Genomic DNA, 24,997 nt, shown 5'->3' with positions numbered 1-24,997 from the left:
CGAAGGACAGAAAGAGGGAGTAGTGACCTTCCTCCCATATTTAGGCATACCAGGGGTTGTAACACAAATATATATATATATCTAAATTTAAACATTAAGGCATCACGTTTGTCCATTGCAACCCAAAATAAGCCACTTAAAGGATACTTTTCTTTGGAGGTTTATAAATTGAGTCCATTTTTTTCATGGTTGGCAAAGGACAATGTGATTCCTTATTAAGTTTTTGTACACGGCTTGTACTTGGTTGACTTGATGTGATGGCTTGGATTACTGGGGCAAAGGAACAATGGTCACAGTCAGCACAGGTATGATTTTTTCATTCTTTTTACCTCTTTCATCTGTTATTAATTTGGATTTTTTTCCCCCTTTTGGCTTTAATTCTCTAAAATTTTGTCTGTGGCACTCTTAGAATTTTGATCTGTAAGCCTTCATAGCAGAAAGAATGTTTTGAAAAGGGAGATGATGACCTTTTAATGAATGTCTTTGCCTCATTTTTTTTTGCTATTCCTGAAAAAAACTGATTCTCTAGCCTCAAAGATTTTATCCATCTCCAAATCTAAGTAACGAATCCCAGAATCATTTTGCCATTATATATATATATTCGTCTTAAGGTACTAAGAACCTCAGGGATTTTTTTTTCCCTTTAATAATTTGATTGGTCCTGAGCCACTTAGATATAATGTTTATCTTTTTAAACAATTCGAAGGGTATTTTGTGGGGCGCATCTGTAAAATAGGGCTTAGCCGCTTTTTCCACGGTCTGTAAAGAACGAGATAATTCCTCATTAAGTTTTTGTACATGGCTTGAATTTGGTTGACTTGATGTGACTACTTCGAGTACTGGGGTAAAGGAACATCGGTCGTAGTCACATCAGGTATGTTTTTATCATTTTTTCTACCTTATGTTACTAACTGTTCTGTTATTTGGAGTTTTTCCCCTCTTTTTCTTCCATTTTCAAAATGACATTTTGTCCGTGGCACTGTCAATGTTCGTAAATATAAGTAACCCTATTGGGAAGTGGATCCTGGAAACAGTGAGAGTTTTAATTAATATCTTTGCATGACTATTCATATTTTTGTTATTCCTTTTATTCCTTTATATATATCATTGTTTCTCTAGGCTCAGTTAAATTTCTTCTTTGTGAATCCATTCAGAACATGCTTCTTCTAATAGGATTTTAAAAGCAAATTGTTCTTCTGAATTTAGACACTAAGGGGTCAAAAAATTGAGTTCATTCTTTGCAGTCAAAAGTATAATTAGCAAAAGTGCCACCAAACATCCAAAGTTTTTATGCCGTCTCCAGATCTAGCAAAGTCTAGAAACTTTCTGCCACCATATAGATTTTTGTCACAAAGGAGGGATTTTTTTCCTTCAGTAATCTAATTAATCCCGAACAATTTATATGTAGTTTCTTATCATTTTAAACCATTCAAAAGTTATTTTTGTTTTGGACTTTTATAAATTGCTTTTTCACGGTCCGAAAAAGGACGAAATAATTCTTCATGAGGTTTTTGTACATGGTTTGGATTTGATTGACCTGATGTGACTACTTTGACATCTGGGGTAAAGGAACAAATGTCGTAGTCAGCACAGGTATGTTTTTATCATTCTTTCTATATATTTGTTATTCATTTGGAATTTTTTTCCTCCTTTTTTGTGCTTTCATTTTCTAAGGGATGTTAAAATTTTGTCTGTGGCACTGTTAAAAGTTCTGGGACATAAGCAGTTCCAGAATCTCATCCAAAAGACAGGGTAATTTCTTAATTTCAGGAAAATCGAGTCTAAATTAAAATAACCCAACAGCCCACTTGAAATTTGTACTTCGGCCAAATGGACAAAAAGTTGGTTATGAAGTTGCAAACATGCGATACGACTTTCCCCATAGTGGGGGAAAAAACCTGGATTTTTTAATGTTTCTCAGTCATTTTTAGGCTGACGTTTTAAATAGGTTTGAAGAGTAACTGCAGAATAAATGTTTCTTAGATAATTGTTTGATAATTTATGACTTCAAAGTAATTACCACTAGAGTCCGTTTACTGCCAAGTAAATATGCAAAAGAATTAATCTTTTTGGTTCATTTTCTCTCTATTTCTTGTTATCCTTTCCTTCAGTTTGTCTGTCTTTTCTTTTTTTCTTTCTTTCTTGTTCTGTTTATTGTGTAGCAGTTTGTATGTTCTCAAATTATATATATATATATATATATATATATATATATATATATATATATATATATATATATATATATTCATCATTTATAGTGACAGAAATTTAATATATTTTATATTATTTTTATATTTTTAATATAGTTCATATATTAATATTCTGTCAGGATAATTGGCAAATTAAGATTAAGGTTTGGCTTAACCAATAGTCAAACTTTTTGTATGATTAGTCCATGACTATTGTTCATTGTGACAACTGGTTTGACTATTGGGGAAAAGGAACCCCCGTCACCGTCACGACAGGTAAAAATTATTCTCCTTTCTTACGTTATTCTTTTTGTGAGTTTTTCTTCGTGATTTTAATGCAGTTTTCTTGGATTCACTAAAATCCATTCCAGGAAGAACCGAGTCTGTATAGCAAAAATAACATTACCCCTTTTCTCCTTTTCTTCGTCTACTCCTCTCTCTCTCTCTCTCCCTTTTCTCCTAAAATGACATTTTATCATTTCTGTGGCAGAGTTTTTTGAAAGAATTTAATAAGATTGTTGCGAACAAAATTGGGTTCTAAGTATTCTTCCCCCCCCCCCCAAATAGTTTGTGTGATCTGGAAATAGAGAAGGATGCGATCCTACTGAAATTTCATTAGATTTGTTCTAAATGATGAGAGGAAACCTCACAATTGTGACATGAAATTGGATTTACTCCATGTTTGACACGAACATTGGATTTACTTAATATTATTCCAGTCCAGTTCTCAGTGATTGTGAAGAGTTAAGTATATATTTCACAGTTATGTTAATGTGCAAGTCTCCACTGGGGACGAGGACCCTTAGTCACCGTTACCACAGGTAAATCTATTTTTTTTTCTAAATCGTATATATGTTTCTTATGTGTAAGAGGACTTTTATTAATTTGGAAGGATTTTGCCTCTGTTGAAGAAACCCACTCTTTCATTCTCTCACTGTTTTTAATTTCTGAGATACTTAAACCAAAGGATTAAAAATGTCACATATCCAGCTCTAGAAATGAAATAGTTTGTTTCTTCCTCTTTTCTTTTACTGTTTGCCTCAATTATTTCAATTTAAAATGGAATAGAACCTTAGATATATCATTTACGAAGCATAAATATGTCTCTCTATTGAATTGTTGCCTGTTTTTCTATTGACTCTCATTTCTATATCCTTTTGTCCTCTATTCTTTTAATTCTTCCATTCTTTATTTCTATTATTGTTATTATTATTAGTTTGCTGTGGAAAATGAAAAAAAAAAAGAGTCTTATGATTCTTTAAAAAGTTAAAGAAATGTCCTGTTGTTAGAACCTGTTTCATGCAACATATCGGATGATCAAATTTTTCTGCTGTAAATTGGGTAATTCTTAATGTATCTGAATTCTCTCTTCGGTTATTTTTTTTTTATTATACACTGTTATTATTTTATTTCCCGATCTTTAGAATTTATTGAGTGCCTTGTTCATTATGAGATTGATTTCTGGATCTGAATTAAGTTTAGGGGGGAATCCAGCACAGATTTCCCATTTGAATTAAGCAGGAGTAAAATGGTGAATTAATTGCCTTTGAACAGACTTAGGTGTGGAAAAGACAGAATAAAATGCTGGTTAGATAAGATAAAATAAAATAAAATAAAAAATCTGTATGATTTTTTTTTAAAAATAGAATGAATGTGTTTTTTTTGCAGTTGGGAGGGAGGGGGAGGATTGAAACTAAAATAGCCTGACAGAAAACAGAATATTCTGGGAGCAGGTGGTGATAGATTCGTTTCTCGGTTTTAGTATATTTTAAGACTCAAGTTTCATCTGAAAGAGTTTGGGGCTTCTGAAATAATTCTGGATGGCTGTAAATAGCCCTTAAGTGTTTCGAAAACAACACCTGGTGTTTTTCCCCCAGTCCTCTCCCTCCTCCCTTTTCCAAAAATAAATGTGATTGATCATGTTTTAATTTTAACAAGGGGAAAAAAATTAAGGTTTTTCCTTAGGCATTTGTTTTTTTTGCTGGCACCCTTTCCAGTTTCTGCCCATTTTTCTTCTAGAAACCACACACTAAAATGGTAAGGAAAAAAGCAGAATTATTTGTATGGATTCGGCTTTAATCATCACACATTTTTTTCCTTGTTTACTATGACAACCTCTTTTACTGAATTAATACGCCTTAACATTGTTTGATCACTTGATTATTATAGCCATTTATTTGAATGATGCTTTTGTTTTCTACCAGCGGAATATTTCTTCATAATTTTGCATTAAGGTTGTTATTGAACGGTGCATTGTTTTATTGTTATTATTTTAAAGAATTACTCATGAGGGAAATGACTGATTTGATTGGGGTGATTTTTTATTTTTTAGAAAAGAATGACTTTGTGGCATGAATCAGAATTGTTCTTTTTTTTTTTAGGGGGCAAATGTTTCTCCTAAAGTCACTAAGAAAGTTGTTTTTCAATTTTCTAATTGGGGAGCGGGGAAAACCACTATATTTATTTATGCTTTAAATTGGGATTGTTCTGTTCTTATCCTCTGTGGCAGAGTTTCCATTTATTTTATTTATTTGGTAGAGTACAATCATGACTGTTCTTTGAAATTTCCATCTTTCTTGTTCTGATTAATTTTAAGAAAGGACTGGTCGTTTTAGGAATTTTGTTTGAGAAAAGATGTTATTTTACTCGTCTTAGTTCATACGACATAGACCGCGGGAAACTTAGTACATGGTTAATTAGCATTCCTATTTAGTTAACATTGATTGTTTATGAAGTAGAAATGGTGGCATTAAAACCCCTCTAAGGGCGATATTTATTTAGAAGATTGGTCGATTGATTGTTGAATTGATTGATGGATTGGTAGACAGAGAATCTTTTCAGTGCAAAATTAGTAGCCCTCTACAGCATCTTAACTCCCAAACATCTGGGATGCCCTGAGTATCCCAGGATTTTGCCATCCAATGTCTTTCCCCTTTAAATAAAACTTTTGGAGTTTTAGGATAGCAAGCTAGACCCTTCTAGTGTCCCTAAAGCTTAGCCAGAAGAAGCTCTACAGATGCTGTGCGTGGTCTTCCCAACCCCTATAGCTTTAGCTATATCTGAGACAATAATATCTGGGGCTGGGGAGAATCTCTCTGAGTGTCCCTGAAACATGTTTTCTACTTTTGAAAAGATGTTTGGCTTCCTACTCAGCTATGCCTTTGAATGTAACTAGAAAAAGCCCTGGATTTCAGCAAGTTAGCCTGTTGGGGAGCTTCATATTTTTCAGCTCCAGGATAGCTCTAGCAATCCTCAACTAGAAAACAGCTGGAGAACCTTAAGCTGTAGCTTCGGAAAGGTGGAAGCAGCTCTCTCTTTTTTTTTTGGCTTTAGCCTCTTGGAACCCATCTCCTTAGCTTTCCTGATGGTCATCCAGAGCTGAGATCAGCTAAAACTAGGGGTGCTTTCTCCAAAACCAGCTATCTCTTTAGCTTCCCTGATGGTCAGCTAGAGTTGAGATCAAAGAGAACTCTGCTAAAGCTAGGAGTGCTTTCTCCAAAGCCAGCTTTCTCCTTAGCTTCCCTGATGGTCAGCTAGAGCTGAGATGACAGGACTCTCCAAAGCTAGGTACTCGCCTACAGCAAGCAAAAGGTTCAGCTAGGGGTATTTGGAGTGCTTTCTCCAAAACCAGCTTTCTCCATAGCCTTCCTAAAGGCCAGCTAAAGCTGAGATCAAAGGGATCTCCAAACCCAGGTGCTCGCCTAGATAAAAGCTAAAGCTAGCAGCGCTGTTCTCCAAAGCCAGCTTTCTCCGTAGCTTCCTTGAAGGCCACCTAGAGCTGAGATGACAGGACTCTCCAAAGCTAGGTTCTCACCTAGATAAAATGAAAGGTTCAGCTAAAGCTAGGGGTGCTTTCTCCAAAGCCAGCTTTCTCCTTAGCTTCCCTGGTGGAGAGCTAGAGCTGAGATCGAAGGGATCTCCAACGCTAGGTGCTCGCCTACAGCAAGAAAAAGGTTCAGCTAGGGGTATTTGGAGTGCTTTCTCCAAAACCAGATTTCTCCGTAGTTTCCCTGAAGGTCAGCTAGAGCTGAGATCGAAGGGATCTCCAACGCTAGGTGCTCGCCTAGATGAAAGCTAAAGCTAGGAGTGCTTTCCCCAAAGCCAGCTTTCTCCTTAGCTTCCCTGATGGTCATCTAGAGCTGAGATCAAAGGGATCTCCAAAGATCCCTTCAGCTAAAGCTAGGAGCACTTTCTTCAAAACCAGCTTTCTCCTTAGCTTCCCTGACGGTCAGCTAGAGCTGAGATCGAAGGGATCTCCAAAGCCAGGTGCTCACCTAGATAAAAGCTAAAGCTAGGAGTGCTTTCTCCAAAGCCAGCTTTCTCCGTAGCTTCCCTGAAGGCCAGCTAGAGCTGAGCTCAAAGGGATCTCCAAAGCTAGATTCTCACCTAGATGAAATGAAAGGTTCAGCTAAAGCTAGGAGTGCTTTCTCCAAAGCCAGCTTTCTCCGTAGCTTCCCTGAAGGCCAGCTAGAGCTGAGCTCAAAGGGATCTCCAAAGCTAGATTCTCACCTAGATAAAATGAAAGGTTCAGCTAAAGCTAGGAGTGCTTTCTCCAAAGCCAGCTTTCTCCGTAGCTTCCCTGAAGGCCAGCTAGAGCTGAGCTCAAAGGGATCTCCAAAGCTAGATTCTCACCTAGATAAAATGAAAGGTTCAGCTAAAGCTAGGAGTGCTTTCTCCAAAGCCAGCTTTCTCCGTAGCTTCCCTGGTGGAGAGCTAGAGCTGAGATGACAGGACTCTCCAAAGCTAGGTTCTCACCTAGATGAAATGAAAGGTTCAGCTAAAGCTAGGAGTGCTTTCTCCAAAGCCAGCTTTCTCCTTAGCTTCCCTGGTGGAGAGCTAGAGCTGAGATTGAAGGGATCTCCAATGCTAGGTGCTCGCCTACAGCAAGAAAAAGGTTCAGCTAGGGGTATTTGGAGTGCTTTCTCCAAAACCAGATTTCTCCGTAGTTTCCCTGAAGGTCAGCTAGAGCTGAGATCGAAGGGATCTCCAATGCTAGATGCTCGCCTAGATGAAAGCTAAAGCTAGGAGTGCTTTCTCCAAAGACAGCTTTCTCCTTAGCTTCCCTGATGGTCAGCTAGAGCTGAGATCAAAGGGATCTCCAAAGATCCCTTCAGCTAAAGCTAGGAGCTCTTTCTCCAAAGCCAGCTTTCTCCTTAGCTTCCCTGATGGTCAACTAGAGCTGAGATCGAAGGGATCTCCAAAACTAGGTGCTTGCCTAGAGCAAACGAAAGCTAGGGGTATTTGGAGCGCTTTCTCCAAAACCAGATTTCTCTGTAGCTTCCCTGAAGGCCATCTAGAGCTGAGATTGAAGGGATTTCCAAAGCAGGGGCTCACCTACATAAAAGCTAAAGGTAGCAGCGCTTTTCTCCAAAATCAGCTGTGTCGGTTTTGGCGAAATCAGTGCTGACTCTCATCAAATGCCCCGCATTGGTAGCTCAAGCTCTTCCAAGCTCCTAGCATTTGCCCAGCTTATTAAATACTGAGCAAGCATGCTAGCTTTCCTAGCCATAATATTTTTTTACAGCAATAGCTAGGGATCACCAGCCATCATAAGATGCCTTTCTGCAGCCCCCTTACCCTCCACTGAAAGACAGCTTGATAAAAACTAGGTACCAGCAACCCTCCTCCTTCCCTGAATCCCACAGTATGGCTAGGCGCTCATTCGTATTGTACGTGCAAAAGGCAGAGAGGTATGTACAGTCAAGCTTAGGGCTTAGCTATGGACCAGATGAATGCTTTTCCTCCTTCGCTCTGGGATGGAATTCTCAGAAACCGGTCCCTGAGCTAGGAGCATATAGTTACTAAGCTTTCGAAAAAAACCTACAGAGATGGCCTCTCTTTCAAGCTAAGAGATCGGCCAGGTCAAAGCTGCTTCGTTCCTCTACTGAGAATTGGTTTGAGCAATCACAGGGCGATTTCTCTGTAGCTTCTCCGAAAGCTTGTGTTAGGTTTGGGAGCATGCACCTGAAATTTACTGCCGGGGTTAGCTGGGATTAGGGGTGCTAGGAAAGCCATAAATCTTTCGTACTGATCCCAGTGCTAGCTAGGAGGAATAGCACAAGCTGAGTTAATAGCTAAGACTATTCCATAGCTGGGAGAACCCTTGAGAGCAGAGAGAAGCTTGGGAGGGAAACACTAGCTTTCTGTGAAACCCGCCACTCAACGGGGAGATCTTGTCAATCAATCTTTCAACTGCAGAGGTAGCAAGGGTGGTAGTGGTAGCTAGCCCCCCCAAAAAAACCTGGAAGGGTTCCCCATTTAGTGGTGGGTTTAATCGTCGGTGGTTAAGACGTTGAGCTTGTCGATCAGAAGGTAGGCAGTTCAGCGGTTTGAATCCCTAGTGCCACGTAATTGAGTGAGCTCCCGTTACTTGTCCCAGCTTCTGCCAACCTAGCAGTTTGAAAGCACGTAAAAAAACGCATGTAGAAAAATAGGGACCACCTTTGGTGGGAAGGGAACAGCATTCCGTGTGCCTTTGGCATTTAGTCATGCTGGCCACATGACCACAGAAATGTCTCTGGACAGTGCTGGCTTTTTGGCTTTGAAACGGAGATGAGCACCACCCCTTAGAGTCGGGAATGACTAGCACATGTGTGTGAGGGGAACCTTTACCTTAATCAGGATGGGGAACGCTTGAGCCATTGTGTAGAAATTCTAAAGCTCGCCCGTCGGCTTGGAAAGCTGCAAGCTTTCTAAAGCTGCCATTTTGGGAGAAATTGAACTGGGGTTGCCTAGCCAGCTTACCGCTTTGCCCCCAAAACAGCTCAGCTGTTTAATCTTGGGGCTCAGCTGGTTCCCGAGCGATTTAGGTCTCTGCAAATTCTAGGAATTACTCCAAGCGAGTCCCTTAGCTAAAAGGTGGATGATTGTTCTCAAATTTTTAGAGAAGAAGGAGGAAGCAGAGGTTGACTTCACAAAGTTTAGCGGTCAAGTAAAACCCTTAGAAGCCCAAGATCAGTTTGACTTGTTTATTGTTAACTTGGGTTACGGTTTATTTGCTTTTTACAAGCTCAGCCTGTAGTACAGATTCAGTCTGGTTGTTTTATGATTCAGTGTATTGTGCAAAATCGCAACCTGCTCGTTTTGTGATAGCGGCCAGAAGGTCAGCTGAGGGACACCATTCCAACTTGTGGCATGGAGAAGGTTGAGAAGGATGGACCCCATGGCCAAGCTTAGTAGGAAAGTCCTTCCTTTCCCGAAGTTGGAAAGCTTTCAGAAAAAGCTTTGAAGCTCCAAGAGCCTTTCTCCCTACTCTAAAACGTGTGGCTGTTCTAGGGAGATAACTCTATAGCTTTGAAAATCAGGTTAATTCCACAATCTGCTCGTTTTGGGATAGTGGCCAGAGGGACAGCTGAGGGACACCATGCCCAGCTTGTGGCATGGAGAAGGTTGAGAGAGGATGCCATTTCTCTGGACCACATGGCCAGGCTTAGTAGGAGAGTCCTTGCTTTCCAGAAGTTGGAAAGCTTTCAGAAAAAGCTCTGAAGAGCTTTTCTCCCTACTCTAAAACTCGTGGCTGTTCTAGGAGATAACTCTATAGCTTTGGGGGGGGGGGAAGAGAGCTAATTGCTCCCAAATCTCCCTGAAGCCATAGAGTTTGCAAGCTGCCTGCGAGACTCTTAGCTTAGACATCCCAACGTTGGGGGGAAAGCAGTGAGCATTTTTTCCTGCCTCTCCTTCCTTTATTGAGGTGTAGTATCCCACTTGGATATGTGCAACCCTTTGCGTTAAACTTTGAGGTTGCACCTCATGTTTTCTCACGCTGCTCCAAGGCTCTGGTTGGAGAAATGGTTTGTGAGGGCTGGGTAAAATACAGCCAGCTTCCCAGCTTTCTAAAAATCAAGAGCCTAGATAGGAGAATGATAAAGTTACCCGCTGTATCTTGGATTCAGCAGCAGAGTAGAGTTGTATGAATTATGGAGAGGGACTTTGGGGAAATAGCTACCTTTACTCAGCTAGATAAATGATTTGACTTGATCGATTACACCTGGGCTTTAGAAGAAGTCAGGAGGCCAAGAGAAAATGGACAGGAAAGGAGGAAAGAAGGAAAAAAGATTTACTAGTAGAATAAAATGAAATATGTTAATATTGCCAATGATACATAGTTAATATGATGTGAGGGGAATAGATTAATGCTTTTCATTGTGGATAATTAACTAAGCGACGTGTGTACTATACAACATTAAATCTGAGGATAAAGCTTCTCTACAGTAAAAACTGAATAATAGATGAAAATGAAATGTTAAATGTGGTTAATTTGGAGGGGCAAATAATGATACCGTTGAACCTACTAAGAAGAAATTAAACTTAAGATGGAAAATATGGAAAGAAAACAATATGGCTGAAATGGGAAATGGAAAGATGATGTAAAATGAACTATGCATACGGGAAGATGTTCAGAGGGAAACCCCGGGCAACAATTTGTTTATAAAATAAGTTAAAATATGTAACAAAAAATTAAATTTGTTTCCCCCCCAAAAAAGAGAAGTCAGGAGAAAGCAGCTAAGTTCTCCCCGCCTGGCCTCCTGGAATAGGGTTACTTGACCTCATCCACTTTCCTCATGCAGCTAAGGAATTCTAGAAGTTGAAGTCCAACTATCTTAAGGTGGATGAGCTTGACAAACCCTGTTCTAGAAAGTCACTACTCATCAGCTCAAGCTTTGGGTGGGCAGGGTACGATGATTTTGCCAGGGTCTAGCGTTCAGTTGTAAATTGTATGGTTTTCTTCTGCACTACGGTGCCAGAGAGCAGTTGGGGACTTTCCTTCTGAAATGCGACAGAGATAGGAAGTGTGAAATGTTCTAGCAGTAAGTCAGCTGCAGAAAAGGCAAAATGACAGAGTTGGAAGGGACCTTGGAGGTCTTCTAATCCAACCCCAATAAGCTGAGCTTCCAATAAATCAGAGAAGCAGCTGCTGAGTTGGTTATTTTAATAACTGTTATTTTAAGGTACCGTCAGATTCAGGCCGAGACAAATTTTCCCCTCCTGATTTTGACGCACAAAGTATTCTTTAAAAAAAAACAGAACTAGATCAGTTTGGATTGGGATGGAGGATGAAAGGCTCACCTTTGGAGAGGGAGTAGAATCATTTTTCATTCTGGTCACTGTGAAAGTTTTAGCCCTGCTTGTTCTCCATATTTAAAGGAGAAGCAGGAACTGAGTCTCATGGACTGTGCTTTGATTCTGTAAAACCAAAGAAGAGAGAGACCCAGGAAGAGGCTTGGGAAAAGTAACTGCTTTTATTTGTACAAAGAAGAATTGGGTAGACCATTCCACAACATGCAGTTAAAGGTCACACCTTAGGGAAGATATGGCATCTTTTTATACCTTTGGAGGCATCTGCTTAGTACCCAATTCTGGCCCCCTGGCCCATGCCTTCCTTGTAGCCCTGCTTTGGCTGAGCAGCAAGGAACAGTGGAGGCTGAGTGCTTAGCAGTACAGGTATTTGCCTGATGTAACCCTGCCAGGCCATAACTGCCCCAGGCACTGAGTTGCCCACAAAATCAAGATAACAGGAGTTAGATCACTGGTAGAAGCAAATGGAGGAGGCAATTCTCATTCTTGCAGGAGCAAAGCAATTCTTACAGAAGTGAAATAGCAAGTTGTTATCATGTCCCGGTAATTCTACCCATTCTACTATTGCTATGTCCCTTCAGTAGAAGACATCTGGTAAATATCTGAATCAGTTTGGTGTAGCAAGTAAGTTGCTGGTCTAGAAACCGGAACGTTGTGAGTTTTAGGTCATTCTTGGGCATGAAAGTTGGCTGGGTGGACTTTGCATTGATCACTCGTTGTTGTCATGGGGGAAATAGGAGGTGGGAGAATGAGGCACATTTACTACACTGTTGTGTGATGTACCTGTTTCTAAGCAAGAAATCAGGAGAGTTGAGAGAATTGGAGCCTAAAACATAGCTTTTAAGAATCAAAAGAGAGATCTCCCCTTAGACAGGGGGATCAGAAACTTTTTCTGAAGTTCTCTAAGGTTCTGTGGGAATATCCTTGAGAGAGGGGGGAGGACAAAGGGGAAAGGGAGGCAGAATGAGGAAGGCAATGGTCAACTAAGAGACATCTCAGCCCACAGAAAAGTGGGTGGAAAGTCTCTCAGAAGAGACCCTCCCTCATTCCCTAGAAACTAAAGGAAGGAGGGGGACTTACACGATTCTGTTACAGTAAAAGTAGTATTAGAACTCATGATACTGGTTTCTGGGCTACTTCAAACAGTTGACACCCAAAAGGGAGGGGTGTGTGTGTGTGTTTGTGTGTTTGTGTGCGTAGAGCAAGAAAACAGAGTTTACTCTTTTAGTAGCTAACCAAAAGAGAGCACTCAACTGGTAAAGAAAGGGGAGCCAAGTAGAATATCCAGTTTGAGCAAATTGTTGGCTTTCATTTACCTGGATGACCAAGATAACTTTGGCAACAAGGTTTCAGAGAAAAGTTTGAGATCTGCTTCCATCTTTTGGAGAAGAAATGCTTTGATTACTTTCAAATCTCAGCGTGTGGCCCGAAGGAGATTAAAATTTTGCTTCTCGTTTTCTTCCCTAGACTCGGAAATATTTTGTCAGTTCGTCTGTGACCTCTGAGTAAATGCTATTTTACAAAACGTTCTTAAGGATTCCGTCTTTCCGGCACTATGGGGGGAATATGCGGGTGGGGGGGTGTTCACCATTGTTGTTTTCATGAATCTGAAAATTTATCTCCTTGGAAGGAGATTCCAATCCTGTTTAGAATCCGTCCAGTTTGCGGCAATAAGAATACAAAATATTTCCTCCGCGAAGGAGATGGACGGTTTCTAAATATGAGTTTCTAAATAGATAAACTTTCCCAAGGTTGCTCTCTATAGGGATTCCTATAATAATCCTGGGGAAGTGGTCCCATTGATTGAAATCTCCTATGACAAAGCCTGGCAAGCCACGAATCTCAGGCTATGGGCAGCTAACCGGTAAAACGTTCGCACCTCCGTTCATACTTCCTAACCCTCCTATCTCAGCTCACACACAGGATGATCAGTTGAAGGAGGGATCCATATGAACGGTTAGAACTGGTTAGGGATCAAGTGAGGCAAAACTTCAGCCTGGAAGCTTGCCTCTAACTTGAATCTATCCATGGAACCACGACACGCACTCCGCAGAACCTGGTTGAATCGAGGAACACTTACACGGATAGTTGTTCGTCTTCTCTTCCTTTCCCAGCAAAAGCAAGACTTGCTTCCTTTCGTGCGCTCAATCCCAGCTGAGCGTGTAACCGCTTCAACACCCGCCATCCTTTTTTTCTTCTCCCTCAGAATCCCCAAAGGCCCCTTCTCTTTTCCCACTCATCCCATCCGGGGACAACTCAGGCGCTCAAGACATCACCATCGGATGCCTCGCCAAGAATTTCCTGCCAGATTCCATCACTTTCTCCTGGAATGATACAAACCATCAGAGTATCAGCAGCCAGAACTACGTGAAATTTCCATCGATCTTGTCCGGTGGGACGTACACCACAGCGTCTCAGGCTAAAGTCCCCCGGGCTGCGTGGGAAAGATATGAAAAGTTCTATTGCCAAGCCGATCACCCCAAGGGCAAGCCAACGATCCCAGTTGTTCGACAATGTAAGTGAAATTCCTTTACTCCATCAGCCATGCCACCCACCAACACGTAGGGTACTTTCATGAGGCAGCCAATCAGAGGACATTAGAAGCTAGAGACAACACAGGCTTGTAGAAAAGTTAGCCTGCCTCCTAAATCACTAGAACCTGCCGTATTTTTCCGAGTATAAGACGCACCTTTTTCCCCTCAAAAAAAGAGGGTGAAAACTTGGGTGTGTCCTATACACTGAATGTAGCATTTTTTGACCTACCGAAACCCCACCCACTTTGCAAAAACGGATGTGCACAAGGTTTAGGAGGCTTGCAAAGTGCTCCTGGGGGCTGAGGAGGGCAAAAACAAGCAAAAAACTCATGGTGTGTCTTATACTCCAGTGCATCTTATAGTCTGAAAAATATGGCAATTTCCTTTGCTTAACCCAACGGATAATTAACACAGTCTCATTCAAACCTGACATTTTCTACCTGGGTGATTATTTCTTTGGAATGATAGGCACACTGAGATACTTTCATTTCCCTTGAAAAGCCCACATTCTGACTATAGAGGGCGTGGCTTCTTCTTGGCCATGGTAAATGAGTTCTCTGAATATGCTCCTCAGGGCCCTGTTTTGTGCTCTGGGGGATGAGCCTGAGGTCTGGGGTTAAACCCCACTCATTCTCATTTCCCTAGATCCCTATTTCTGAGACATTTCGGTAGATACAGATGTGTTTCTCATTTATCAAAGGCCAGCAGATCACTTAGTTTAGCTAGTTGGTGTTCTTGATAGAACTGAACATGTAAGTCCCTCAACATTACTGCCCCTTCTGAATCTTCATTTACATTATGCTTTGAAGGTATTGAAGTTCCTTGACCCAATTGTCATTGTTTTTTTTTCTTGCAATGCTCCAGATGTGCCACCATTAACGGAGCCTGGGATGCTCATCCGGGCACCAATTGTTAAGGCCTTTTCCAGTAGCTACCTAAATTCCACTGTTACCTGTGAAGTTAGTAACCTCTGCTCCCCAAACATTGAGCTCCGTTGGCTTAAGGAGCAACGAGAAATCACCACCGGCATCACCACCAGCAAACCCGTCCCGAATAGCCATGGGGGATACACCATTTGGAGCAAACTTGTCATCACCAAGGAAGACTGGCTTTCTGAAAAGAAGTTCACCTGTGACGTGAAAAGCAGGACCTTCAACCGTTCGGAGACCTTCAGCGTGCTATCTTTCGGCAAAGGTAAGTAGAATCTTCTTCAAGAATCAGAGCAAGGTGGCCAGTTATGGGATAACTCTTTCCTCAAATGCTCCTTTAGATGAAACACTGAGTTGTTTAGTTGGGGGGGGGAGTGTCTGCTGCCAAGCTTTGTACATACACATCCACCCCACATTCTATACCTACTTTGGTTCACCGGGGACCAATGCCTCTGAGAGCATCCATTAATTCAGTAAACGATACTGTGTTTTCCCAAAAATAAGACAGGGTCTTATTTTCTTTTCACCCCCTGAAATAAGCGCTTGCCCATATTGGGGGGGTCTTATTATTTTTGGGGTGCAGGAGGCCCCTCGGCCCTTGGGCTGCTGATCAGCTGATCCAGAGAGGGCCAGAAGTTCTGTCTCTGTTTTTGGCACATTTTTGCCAGTCCTAGTGTTTCTGGTCCTGCTGCTCTTTTTGCGGCTGCCACTAAGAGAAGTGTAGCTAGGATTTGCGGGAGTGGCCTCCTCAAGGCTGTTCCATGTGGATGGCAGGTGCACGTGGGGCACATGGGTTATGTTCCCCCCTTTTCCCTCCAAGAAATGGCGTGGACCAGCTGCACATGCATTTAAATATTTTACGGGATGGCTTATTTTGGCGCATGTGCTGAAAATCCCGATTGGGCTTATTATTCGGGGAGGTCTTATTTTGGGAAAAACAAGGTATATTCACCTGTAAAGGAGAATATTTGTAGCTCAGGGTTGAAATGGAAGACGTCCTTGGTGATATCTGAGCTAGCTTGTTTTCTTGCAGACGTTTCATGAGCCAAAGTAGGTAACCTCATCAATGCTCGAAGGGAGTGGGGTTTGCACGGCTGATGTTACTTCCTTCTGCAAACAAACAAGCTCACAGATCCCTGAGAAACCAACACACGCACCTCTGTTTTGATGTCAATGCAGAGAATTCTCTTTTCTCTGAAGTGCCCTAGTTAGAATTTGAACAAAGAAAACACATGCTCCTTATTAATAAATGGCTAGGAAAAACAGAATATCCGTCAGGGTTCCAAGTAGCATCCAAAAGTCAATCAGAGTCCAAGGCAAAGTATTGCTCAAAGTTCTAATTTATTAAGAGAGCCATGTTGACACATCTGGGAAAACCCGAATGTGAAAGCTTCCAGGTTTTCCCCACCCAGTTGAAAGTTCAAGATCTTGCCCCCCACACCCACAAGTTCATCCCATGGTCCCATCTCCCACTGCCATGCTGGCAGCTTCCACCCATCCAATTCCCGTCAGGTGCAGAGACAAAGGATGACCTTGGCTTTCTAGAAAGAATTTTGTTTTGGCTATACAGTAAATAACTCCGTACAATCCCCCCCTCCCATTTTCCCACAATAGAAAAGACATAGTAGAATAATGGAAAATGTGGCAGGCCAAAGATCCAAAAGAAAGATGGCCGCAGGCCTGACAATATCGTATATAGCTACCTAATGTTAATGTTCCTATTTCAAAGTTCACCATTGAGATTGAGATTTTTTTTAAAAAAGTCTCTACCATGACAGATTCTGAAAACCCCATCAAAGCTCTCAGAGATAAATCCAAAGAGATCATCTGTATATTTCTGAAAGATGCATAGGGACAGGTCCCTGATACAATTTTATTCCCCCCCACCTAATTGTACGTGATTAATGGACCACCCACTGCATTACATTAATCAAATTGTTAGCTACTTATTCAACACATTTTAATAATCAGAAGGCAGCAGTCACAACATACGCAGCTCCACAATATGCTTGTCATTAAATATGGGAAAAGTAGAGAAAAACTTGTACAATTTACTGGTTTATTGTACAATGGAACCATGTTCTTAATTTTGCTTTGATATTCCCCAGACCCCCCTGACTGTTCAGAAGTTACTGTGGAAACCATCCCCCCATCTTTTGCTGACATGTTCCTGACCAACTCAGCCAACCTGACTTGCAGGATCTCCAATATCCCCCCTGGTTCGGACTATTTGAAATTGAATGTCACCTGGACCCGAGCCTCAGACAACAAGCAACTACACACGGTGATGACCAACTTCGTAGAGCAGCCCAATGATTTTTACTACGTCGATGCGATAGCCACCGTGTGTGCAACCGAGTGGAACGAGAAGGAAAGATATACCTGCAAAGTGACATTTGAAGACGTACTTGTCAAGCCAGTAGAAAAATCCCTGCAGAAGGAGAGTGGTAAGTTTCTCGTTGCGTTGATCCATGAAAAGCATTATGGGGGGGGGGCAGGGGGAGGTCCCACATTCCAGGAGGTTTCCAGATAAATGAGATTAACCTCGTGGATATAGTAGAACCAGAATCCTTAGTACATCCTTCAGGGTACCCCCAAATTGACCTTCTCCAGTTGCCTGGATTGACATCCCCATGAATGCTATTCTTGATCTGATTTTGGTGACTCCTCCTTAACTCCCGTCAAGTACATGTCACGAGTCACCAGTTTCCACATCCATGGTGATCTACAAACATCTTTTTTTTTCCCCAATTCCACTCTTCTTGTATGGAGAGAAAGCACCTTCTCACCTTCCCCTAGGAAAAAGTTTGTGTACAACCTGAGACTATTCAGATTGACAGACAGCACAAATGTAATTTTTCTCAGGCTGCATTGATCTTGATTGGTACCTTTAAACACATAGGCAGAATGATCAAAGGGGTGCCTTGGCTTTTAATTCTGGCCTCATTATTCCACAGGATTTTTTTTCTCCTTTCTCTGGTCTACCCTAAGTAGACCTGGCTTCTTTCGGCCAAGTGTGAACCGTCAACCTTTAAGCCAATCAACTAATCTTTGTCCTATGACAAAGAGAAATGCCTTTATGCATTTAAGAGTGGTATCACCTAGAAGCAGCTACAGTTAAATAGGATCATGGTCTTTCAATGACTCCATGCGGTGGCTCAGTGGCTAAAGACGCTGAGCTTGTCGGTCAGCAGTTTGGCGGTTCAAATCCCAAGCGCCGCGTAATGGAGTGAGCTCCCGTGACTTGTCCCAGCTTCTGCCAACCTAGCAGTTCGAAAGCACGTAAAAATGCGAGTAGAAAAATAGGAACCACCTTTGGTGGGAAGGGAACAGCGTTCTGTGTGGCTTCGGCATTTAGTCATGCCAGCCACATGAGCACAGAGACATCTTCGGACAGCGCTGGCTCTTCGGATTTTAAATGGAGATGAGCACCGCCCCCTAGAGTCGGGAACATATGTGTGAGGGGAACCTTTACCTTTAATCCCTTACGGGGTGGAGCCTGGGCAACTGAATTGAGCTAGCAGAGTGTTTTAACTGGCCGGATGCCCTTCCTGTCACCAGTGCAGGACAGTGCAGTACAATTAAACACGATGATGTCTACTAAATACACGTCTGCGAATGTATCCTCACCCTTTTTCCTTTTCCCATTATTTAGTTGGCGAACTCAAAGCTCCTTTGGTCTACGTCCTTTCACCTTCAATAGAAGAGCTGAATTTGCGGGAAAAAGTTACCCTCACCTGCCTCATCAAACACTTCAATCCTGGCAACATATTTGTGCGTTGGCTCCAGAATGAACAGCCAGTCAGCGAATCAACATACTTCACCAGCAAACCCATAGCAGAGTCCAAAATATCATCCACAGAGCATTTTGCCTACAGCATGTTGAGCGTCAACGAGCAAGAGTGGAGCGCGGGAGATTCCTTCACTTGCGTGGTGGGACATGAAGCCTTGCCCTTCCAGTCAATTCAGAAGACGATAAACAAGAACACGGGTAAACCATCCATTGTCAACGTCTCCTTAGTCCTCTCTGACGCTTCCAGCCCCTGCTACTAATGGTCAACCTCATTTCTTTTGAGAAACCTTCGTTGGCTCTATCTCCCACCCGCCTCTGTTTTCTTCTGCTTCGTTACTGAGACTTCGAATGGAAAGTCCTCAGTGATGAAGGCAGGTCTCTTAAGGAAGGATGTGTCAGCCTTAAACCCAACATCTGGCCACCTCTTTCTGAAGGAATTAAATATTTTGCAATAAAGTATTTTTTCTCAAAACAAAACAAAAAACAAAAGCTGGCTCTTTGTGAGAAATTGTGACGACGCACAAGCTAATACTGAAAATTCTGACTTCCTCGGGCTCCTTCATCTTTTCACATTTATTCCTTCGGGCAATAACTCCTCTACTTCATCTCCTTCTATGGCATTAACGGTCCACTTGTTGTAAGTGGTGCTACTTCTACCCTATTTTCCCACAAATAAGACCTCCCCAGATAATAAGCCCGATCAGGCTTTGAGTGTATGCACTAAAATATGCCCTTCCCCTAAAATAAGCCCTCCCCAAAAATATTGCAACACTGCAGCAGCCATGAGGTGACCACGCTCGCCACCTTCTGCACCTCAAAATTAATAAGACCTCCCCAAAAATAAGGCCAAGCGCTTATTTGGGGGGTCAAAAGCAAATAAGTCCCTGTCTTATTTCCAGGAAAACACATATCAAAGTGGAGAAAAGCTATTTTAGAAAGCTGGCGGACAGCTTCCCTTTTCCGTACTGTCGTCCATTATCCACTCCCCACATCAATGTCCAATTTGGGGTGATTCGTCTTTTCATATCATACCATTCTTAGAGGCACATCCTCGGACCATTCACTTCTCTTTAATTTGTTTGACATGCAAGGCGATGTCTCAAACATTGGGTGTTTGTCAGAAGTTATTACATCCTTTGTACAAGACAAAGAAGTTCTTAAGAAAGAGTTTTATGAAACACATTAAAATAACACCCCAATAGATCTTTAAACAGAGCATAGGAGCTTGATCGCCTCAATAGGAACACAACTAAATACCCTGTTTCCCTGACAAATAAGACCTCCCCGGATGATAAACCCAATTGGGCTTTTGAGCGCATGCGCTAAAATAAACCCTCCCCTGAAAATAAGCCCTCCCTGAAAATATTGCAACACAGCAGCAGCCATGAGGTGACCACGCTCGCCGCCTCCTGCACCTCAAAAATCACAAGACCTCCCCGAAAATAAGGCCAAGCGCTTATTTTGAGGGTCAAAAGAAAATAAGAGCCTGTCTTATTTTCGGGGAAACGGGATAAATGTTGAATGCTCTATCGTGCATCTTAGGCTTCACTCAGTTAACACAGTTCCAGTTCCGAACAATTTCTTTCAGTTCTAAGTGAAGTAAAAACTGTAAACACCAATACAACAAAGAGGATACACAAGCCAAAACATCTTGGTTAAACAACACAAAACAAGTGCTTCTCTGGAGACTCATCCTACATGCAATCGTCAAAGAGCAAACGCACAACATCGTAACGATGGTGTTGTTTTGAAAATAGGGGGGGGTGACCTTTGAGGTTTTGCTGCAAAATAATCTAGTCCATGTCAACAACTTTCAGCACACAGATGATGTTGTTCTATAAAAAGAGAAATAATGCTTTAAAAAAAAGCCGCCATGGTTTGATTCATTGTGAATGTTTATCATCATGAAAATAAGGGACACAGTGGCTCAGTGGCTAAGACGCTGAGCTTGTCAATCAGAGAGGTCGGCAGTTCGACGGTTCGAATCCCTAGCATTGTGTAACGGAGTGAGCTCCGGTTACTTGTCCCGGCTTCTGGCAACCCAGCAGGTTCGAAAGCATGTAAAAATGCAAGTAGAAAAATAGGGACAACCTTTGGTGGGAAGGGAACAGCGTTCCGTGCGCCTTTGAAGGCATTTAGTCATGCCAGCCACATGACCACGGAGACGTCTTCGGACAGCGCTAGCTCTTCGGTTTTGAAACGGAGATGAGCACTGCCCCCTAGAGTCAGGAACGACTAGCGTATATATGCAAGGGGAACTTTTACCTTTATCTTAATCTAGTCCATATCAACAATTCTCAGCACACAGATGTTCTTCTATAAAAAGAGAAATGTGGTTTTAAAAGAAAGCCACCGTTATTTGATTGATCGTGAATGTTTATCATCATGAAAATAATTTAGACGATCAAATACCTAGAACTTCAGGACAATGAAAGGTTATCCCGAGCATTAAAATGAGATCGAAAATTGAGGGTTGAAAATCCACGCCGTTTAATTAAATTATCCAAGGAACCCCCCAACTAATTAACAAATCGCAAACATTTATGAGCACACCCCTTGATTGGGTTAACCAAATTGAACATTCCAGGGTTCTTAAGAAAATTGATTACTTTGTCTGGACAAGAGAGGAGATGAAATGTACCCAAATTGACTTGGTGTTTTTTTTAAATAAAAAATAAAAAAATATAAATAGTTTATACATTAAACAGATCTACAATCAGCTGATTAACTTTTCCATACACCCTGAAAATTAGCCATTGAATTTTTATTCCTTGTCCACATGCTTTGCATTGACAATAAAGGTTGGGTTTAATTTGATCATTTAAGAAAACCCCATCACTCTGACATTCTTAATTTTAAAAAGTATAATTTCCCCCTTTTTTAGTTTTTTGAGCGAATGGACTTTAGAGCCCAAGGTTTTCATGGTGGGCCACCATCAACTTTACTCTTGCAAGCAGGTAAATGCTTCAAAACATTTGATGACTCCCGTGAAGCAAATCCAACCAGCATACACTTCAAATTGACGCCTTTCTGAGGTACTCTTGAGGTCCCTTCGGGGAGAAGGGGTGGTCTATAAATTCAATAAAATTCAAATTCAATTCCCTTCAAAATACTCCAGACAAATTCTTAGCTGTGAGTTTTAAGAGTCCTAAAATGGCCACCAGGCCAGAAAAAGGCCAAACAATTGTTCCTTCTCCTCAAAGAACAGAATAAGGAGAAGGAGTTGATGCCCCCATCCATTCCCTGAATGCTCTTTCTTTTATCCCAACATATGACAAAGAATATTGACAATAATATAACCGAGGAAAACTATTTCATCTGTATTTCACGAGGATGTACTCAAGGGAAGATAGATAAGTATTTGATGCTGCTATCGCCTGTCCCATCTGTCCTATATTCACCATAGTTTCTCAGGAATGTTAAGCTATGAGTTCATCAACCACAGCACTTGAAAGGACAAAATTCATCCTCACCCTCATCTTATGGCCAAATACAGGGCATGTTGTTGTTGTTAGTTGCAAAGTCATGTCCGAACCCATTGCAACCCCATAGACAACGTTCCTCCAGGCCTTCCTGTCCTCTACCATCCCCTGGAGTCCATTTAAGTTCACGCTAACTGCTTCAGTGACTCCATCCAGCCACCTCATTCTCTGTCATCCCCTTCTTCTTTTGCCCTCCATCTTTCCCAGCATGAGGCTCTTCTCCCGGGAGTCCTTCTTTCTCATTAGATGGCCAAACCATTTGAGTTTCCTCTTCAGGATCTGGCCTCCTAAAGAGCAGTCAGGGTTGATCTCCTCTAGAACTGACCGGTTGGATCGCCTTGCAATCCAAGGGACTTGCAGGAGTCTTCTCCAGCACCAGAGTTTCAAAGGCCTCCATTCTTTGGCACTCAGCCTTTCTCATGGTCCAACCTTCACACCATACATTGCAACTGGGAAATCCATAACCAATACTTGGCATCTTAAACTCAAAATCACAATAGGGAGGCCAGGCAATTTGAACTCCCAATAGCTTTGTATAAATGGTAGTTCCTGTAGGGTACTTGTGGCTCTGACTTAGTTACCTAATTGCCCTGTTGTAGCTCATTTTACAGAATAACAGAGTTGTAAGGGACCTTGGAGATCTTCTAGTCCAACCCCTAGAAAACTCGATACCATTTCAGGAAAATGTTGTCCCATCTCTTCTTAAAAACCTTTCTGGAGGCAAGATGTGCCACTGATTAATTGTTCGAACTGCCAAGATTGATTTCAGGTAGCACACAAATAATATCCCTTTGTACTCAAGGAAACGTCTTCTACTACTACTTCATTTAATATTGTGAAACAGGAATTCAGAATGTACCAATTTGCTCCTACATTGGCATTCGCCCATCCGGTTGGATGAAATAAAACAGGGCAATCTGATGGGAAGGGTAGAAAGCTGACTTTAAATATTGTAAACCACAAATTCAGTTCTAACAAGCCACAAAACTGACCAGAGACTTTTGACCAAAACCACTATCCCTTTCTTTACGATTAGACGGATTGCAACTTCTTTGAAAAACTTCAAATTCATTTCAAATGAATGGCACATATTTTTTAAAAACAACAAAACCGTCCTTTCCAAGGACATCCAAAGAAGGAGACAACTGTTTGCCACCAAGTTTGTGTGTAGAATCCCACCAGGCATGAAGTCCTATTTTCTTCTCTAGTGGTTCAGTAGCAGGAGCGTGCTTCTGGGCATGCACAGGAACTTCTGAGCATGCTTGATGATATCAGCTTGGCCTCAACTACCTGTTCAATTGAACTGGTGATGAGGTCACCGGCGCCACCACTGAACTGGCTGAACTGGTGCGAACCGGCAGAAATCCCACCCCTGATCCTGTCCCAACCTGTCCATCGGTCCATCTCAACTTTCCTCCTGCAAATCTGACTTGGGCAGATGCGGCGGGTCGAGTAATTCTTCAGCCAAGCAATAGTCCTCTCTCCTTTGAAAACAGTCTTTAGAAGTCTGTAGCGAGCAGTGGTCCCAAAGGTGCTTTCTCAGAGGCAACTGGACTTTCTTTGGGTTCTCCTTGAAGGTGTTTCGCTTCTCGTCCAAGGATCTTCTTCGGTTCTAACTGAATGAGAAGTGAGATGCCTTCAAGGAGAAAACAAAGAAAGCCCAGTTGCCTTTTGATAAAATACCTTTGGCTACCACCACATCCTGGATTGACTGAAAATCTCCACAGACATCTGTAGAGGGTAGAGCCCCTTCCCTTTGAAGTCCTTCTTTGGGATAGTCTCAAGAAAGGCCATCTCCCGCCATGCCAAGGCTTTCCTAAAACAGCTTAACATTTCTTTCCCTGCTGGCTCCTCTCTGCTTTTCTCCACCATTATTTGGCATCATCTGGCATTCTCTGTCTTCTGGCATAGCGCATCTTCCCCGCTCTGTAACATTTTCATGGCTCTTGCAAGCTACTCTTATCATATGTGCCGTTTAGTTTCAATGCACCCTCGCTTCTTTCTGAACTCTAGACCTTCATGTGTTGTCCAAAGGTTACATAGATGGCATTGTGGACTCGGAGGATGAAGAAGAATTCCAAAACCTGTCGTCGATCCTTTCCACTTTCATCATTCTTTTCCTAGTGAGCCTCTTCTACAGCGCCACGGTGACCGTCATCAAGGTAAGACACATAGAAGAGAAACGGTAGAGCATATGCCAGTGAGATGCCCTTGATCATGCTTTCTACATAGAGAACAAGTAGACTTTAACCTCCAGTTATGTAGACATCAATCTCCCCTTTTGGAATGGATGTATCTATCACTTATTAATAATATGAAGTGATATGATATATGATCAACAGAGTTGGAAGGGACCTTGTAGTTCATTGTGGTCCACCTGCAGAGCTGACAGCAGAGTCGGACAGAAAGAAGGTTGGGGAGGAACATGGGCCAATCCTGGAGTTTGGGGAAGGCTCAGATGAGGGCACTGCATTGGAGGCAGAGAGGGGGTCAGGGCCATCTGGAAGTTATATGCTATCTCTGGAGCTTCCAGAGTCGGACAGCAGAGAGGCAGAGGAACAGGCTCCCCCTGTTACCAGTGTGTGCATGTGCAGAGCTGCCAGAAGGCAAGAACAGTAAGGGTTGGAGGCAATTGGCCCCTCCCATAGGACATTAAGGAGGAGCAAAGGCACATGAGCCTTTGCAGAAAGCAACTTCATGCTGGTCAGTTTACCTTCTGAAGATCCATTTTGACTCTTTGCTCTGTGTGGCCTTGCCAAGCAAATTGCCAATTAAGTCCTTGGCAGCGTGTCAAGGATAATAAAGGTGGGTCCTTATCAGCCTTCTTCCGAAAGACTTTGGCAGCCTACTGGGACTCATTATGGGCTGTGAATGAACATAATTCACAGCCTTTGAAATAAAAAGAGGATTTTGGGGACTGTATGTGCTTTTTACTGTATCAGGAAGCCTAGATCAGAACATAGGTCATCTAGTGATCGAACTATCTATCATCCAT

General features: G+C 42.1%; 2 gene segments (V, D, J or C); both read left to right on the top strand.

Moving 5' to 3' along the window:
* The first annotated feature begins 238 nt into the window (after positions 1–238).
* LOC309381622 (Ig gamma chain C region-like) overlaps positions 239–24,997 on the top strand; it is a 110,030-nt gene continuing 85,271 nt past the window's right edge. The window contains exon 1 of the C gene segment in view: positions 239–305.
* LOC309381269 (immunoglobulin heavy constant mu-like) lies at positions 14,647–19,009 on the top strand. The segment is given in 3 exons: positions 14,647–14,992; positions 16,836–17,174; positions 18,383–19,009.

Source organism: Natrix helvetica (genome assembly GCF_964273705.1).
Source record: "Natrix helvetica genome assembly, chromosome: Z".
In the NCBI taxonomy this organism is placed as follows: Eukaryota; Metazoa; Chordata; class Lepidosauria; order Squamata; family Natricidae; genus Natrix; species Natrix helvetica.
The sequence above is the reverse complement of the archived record's forward strand: the minus strand, read 5'-3'. Positions and strand labels throughout refer to the sequence as shown.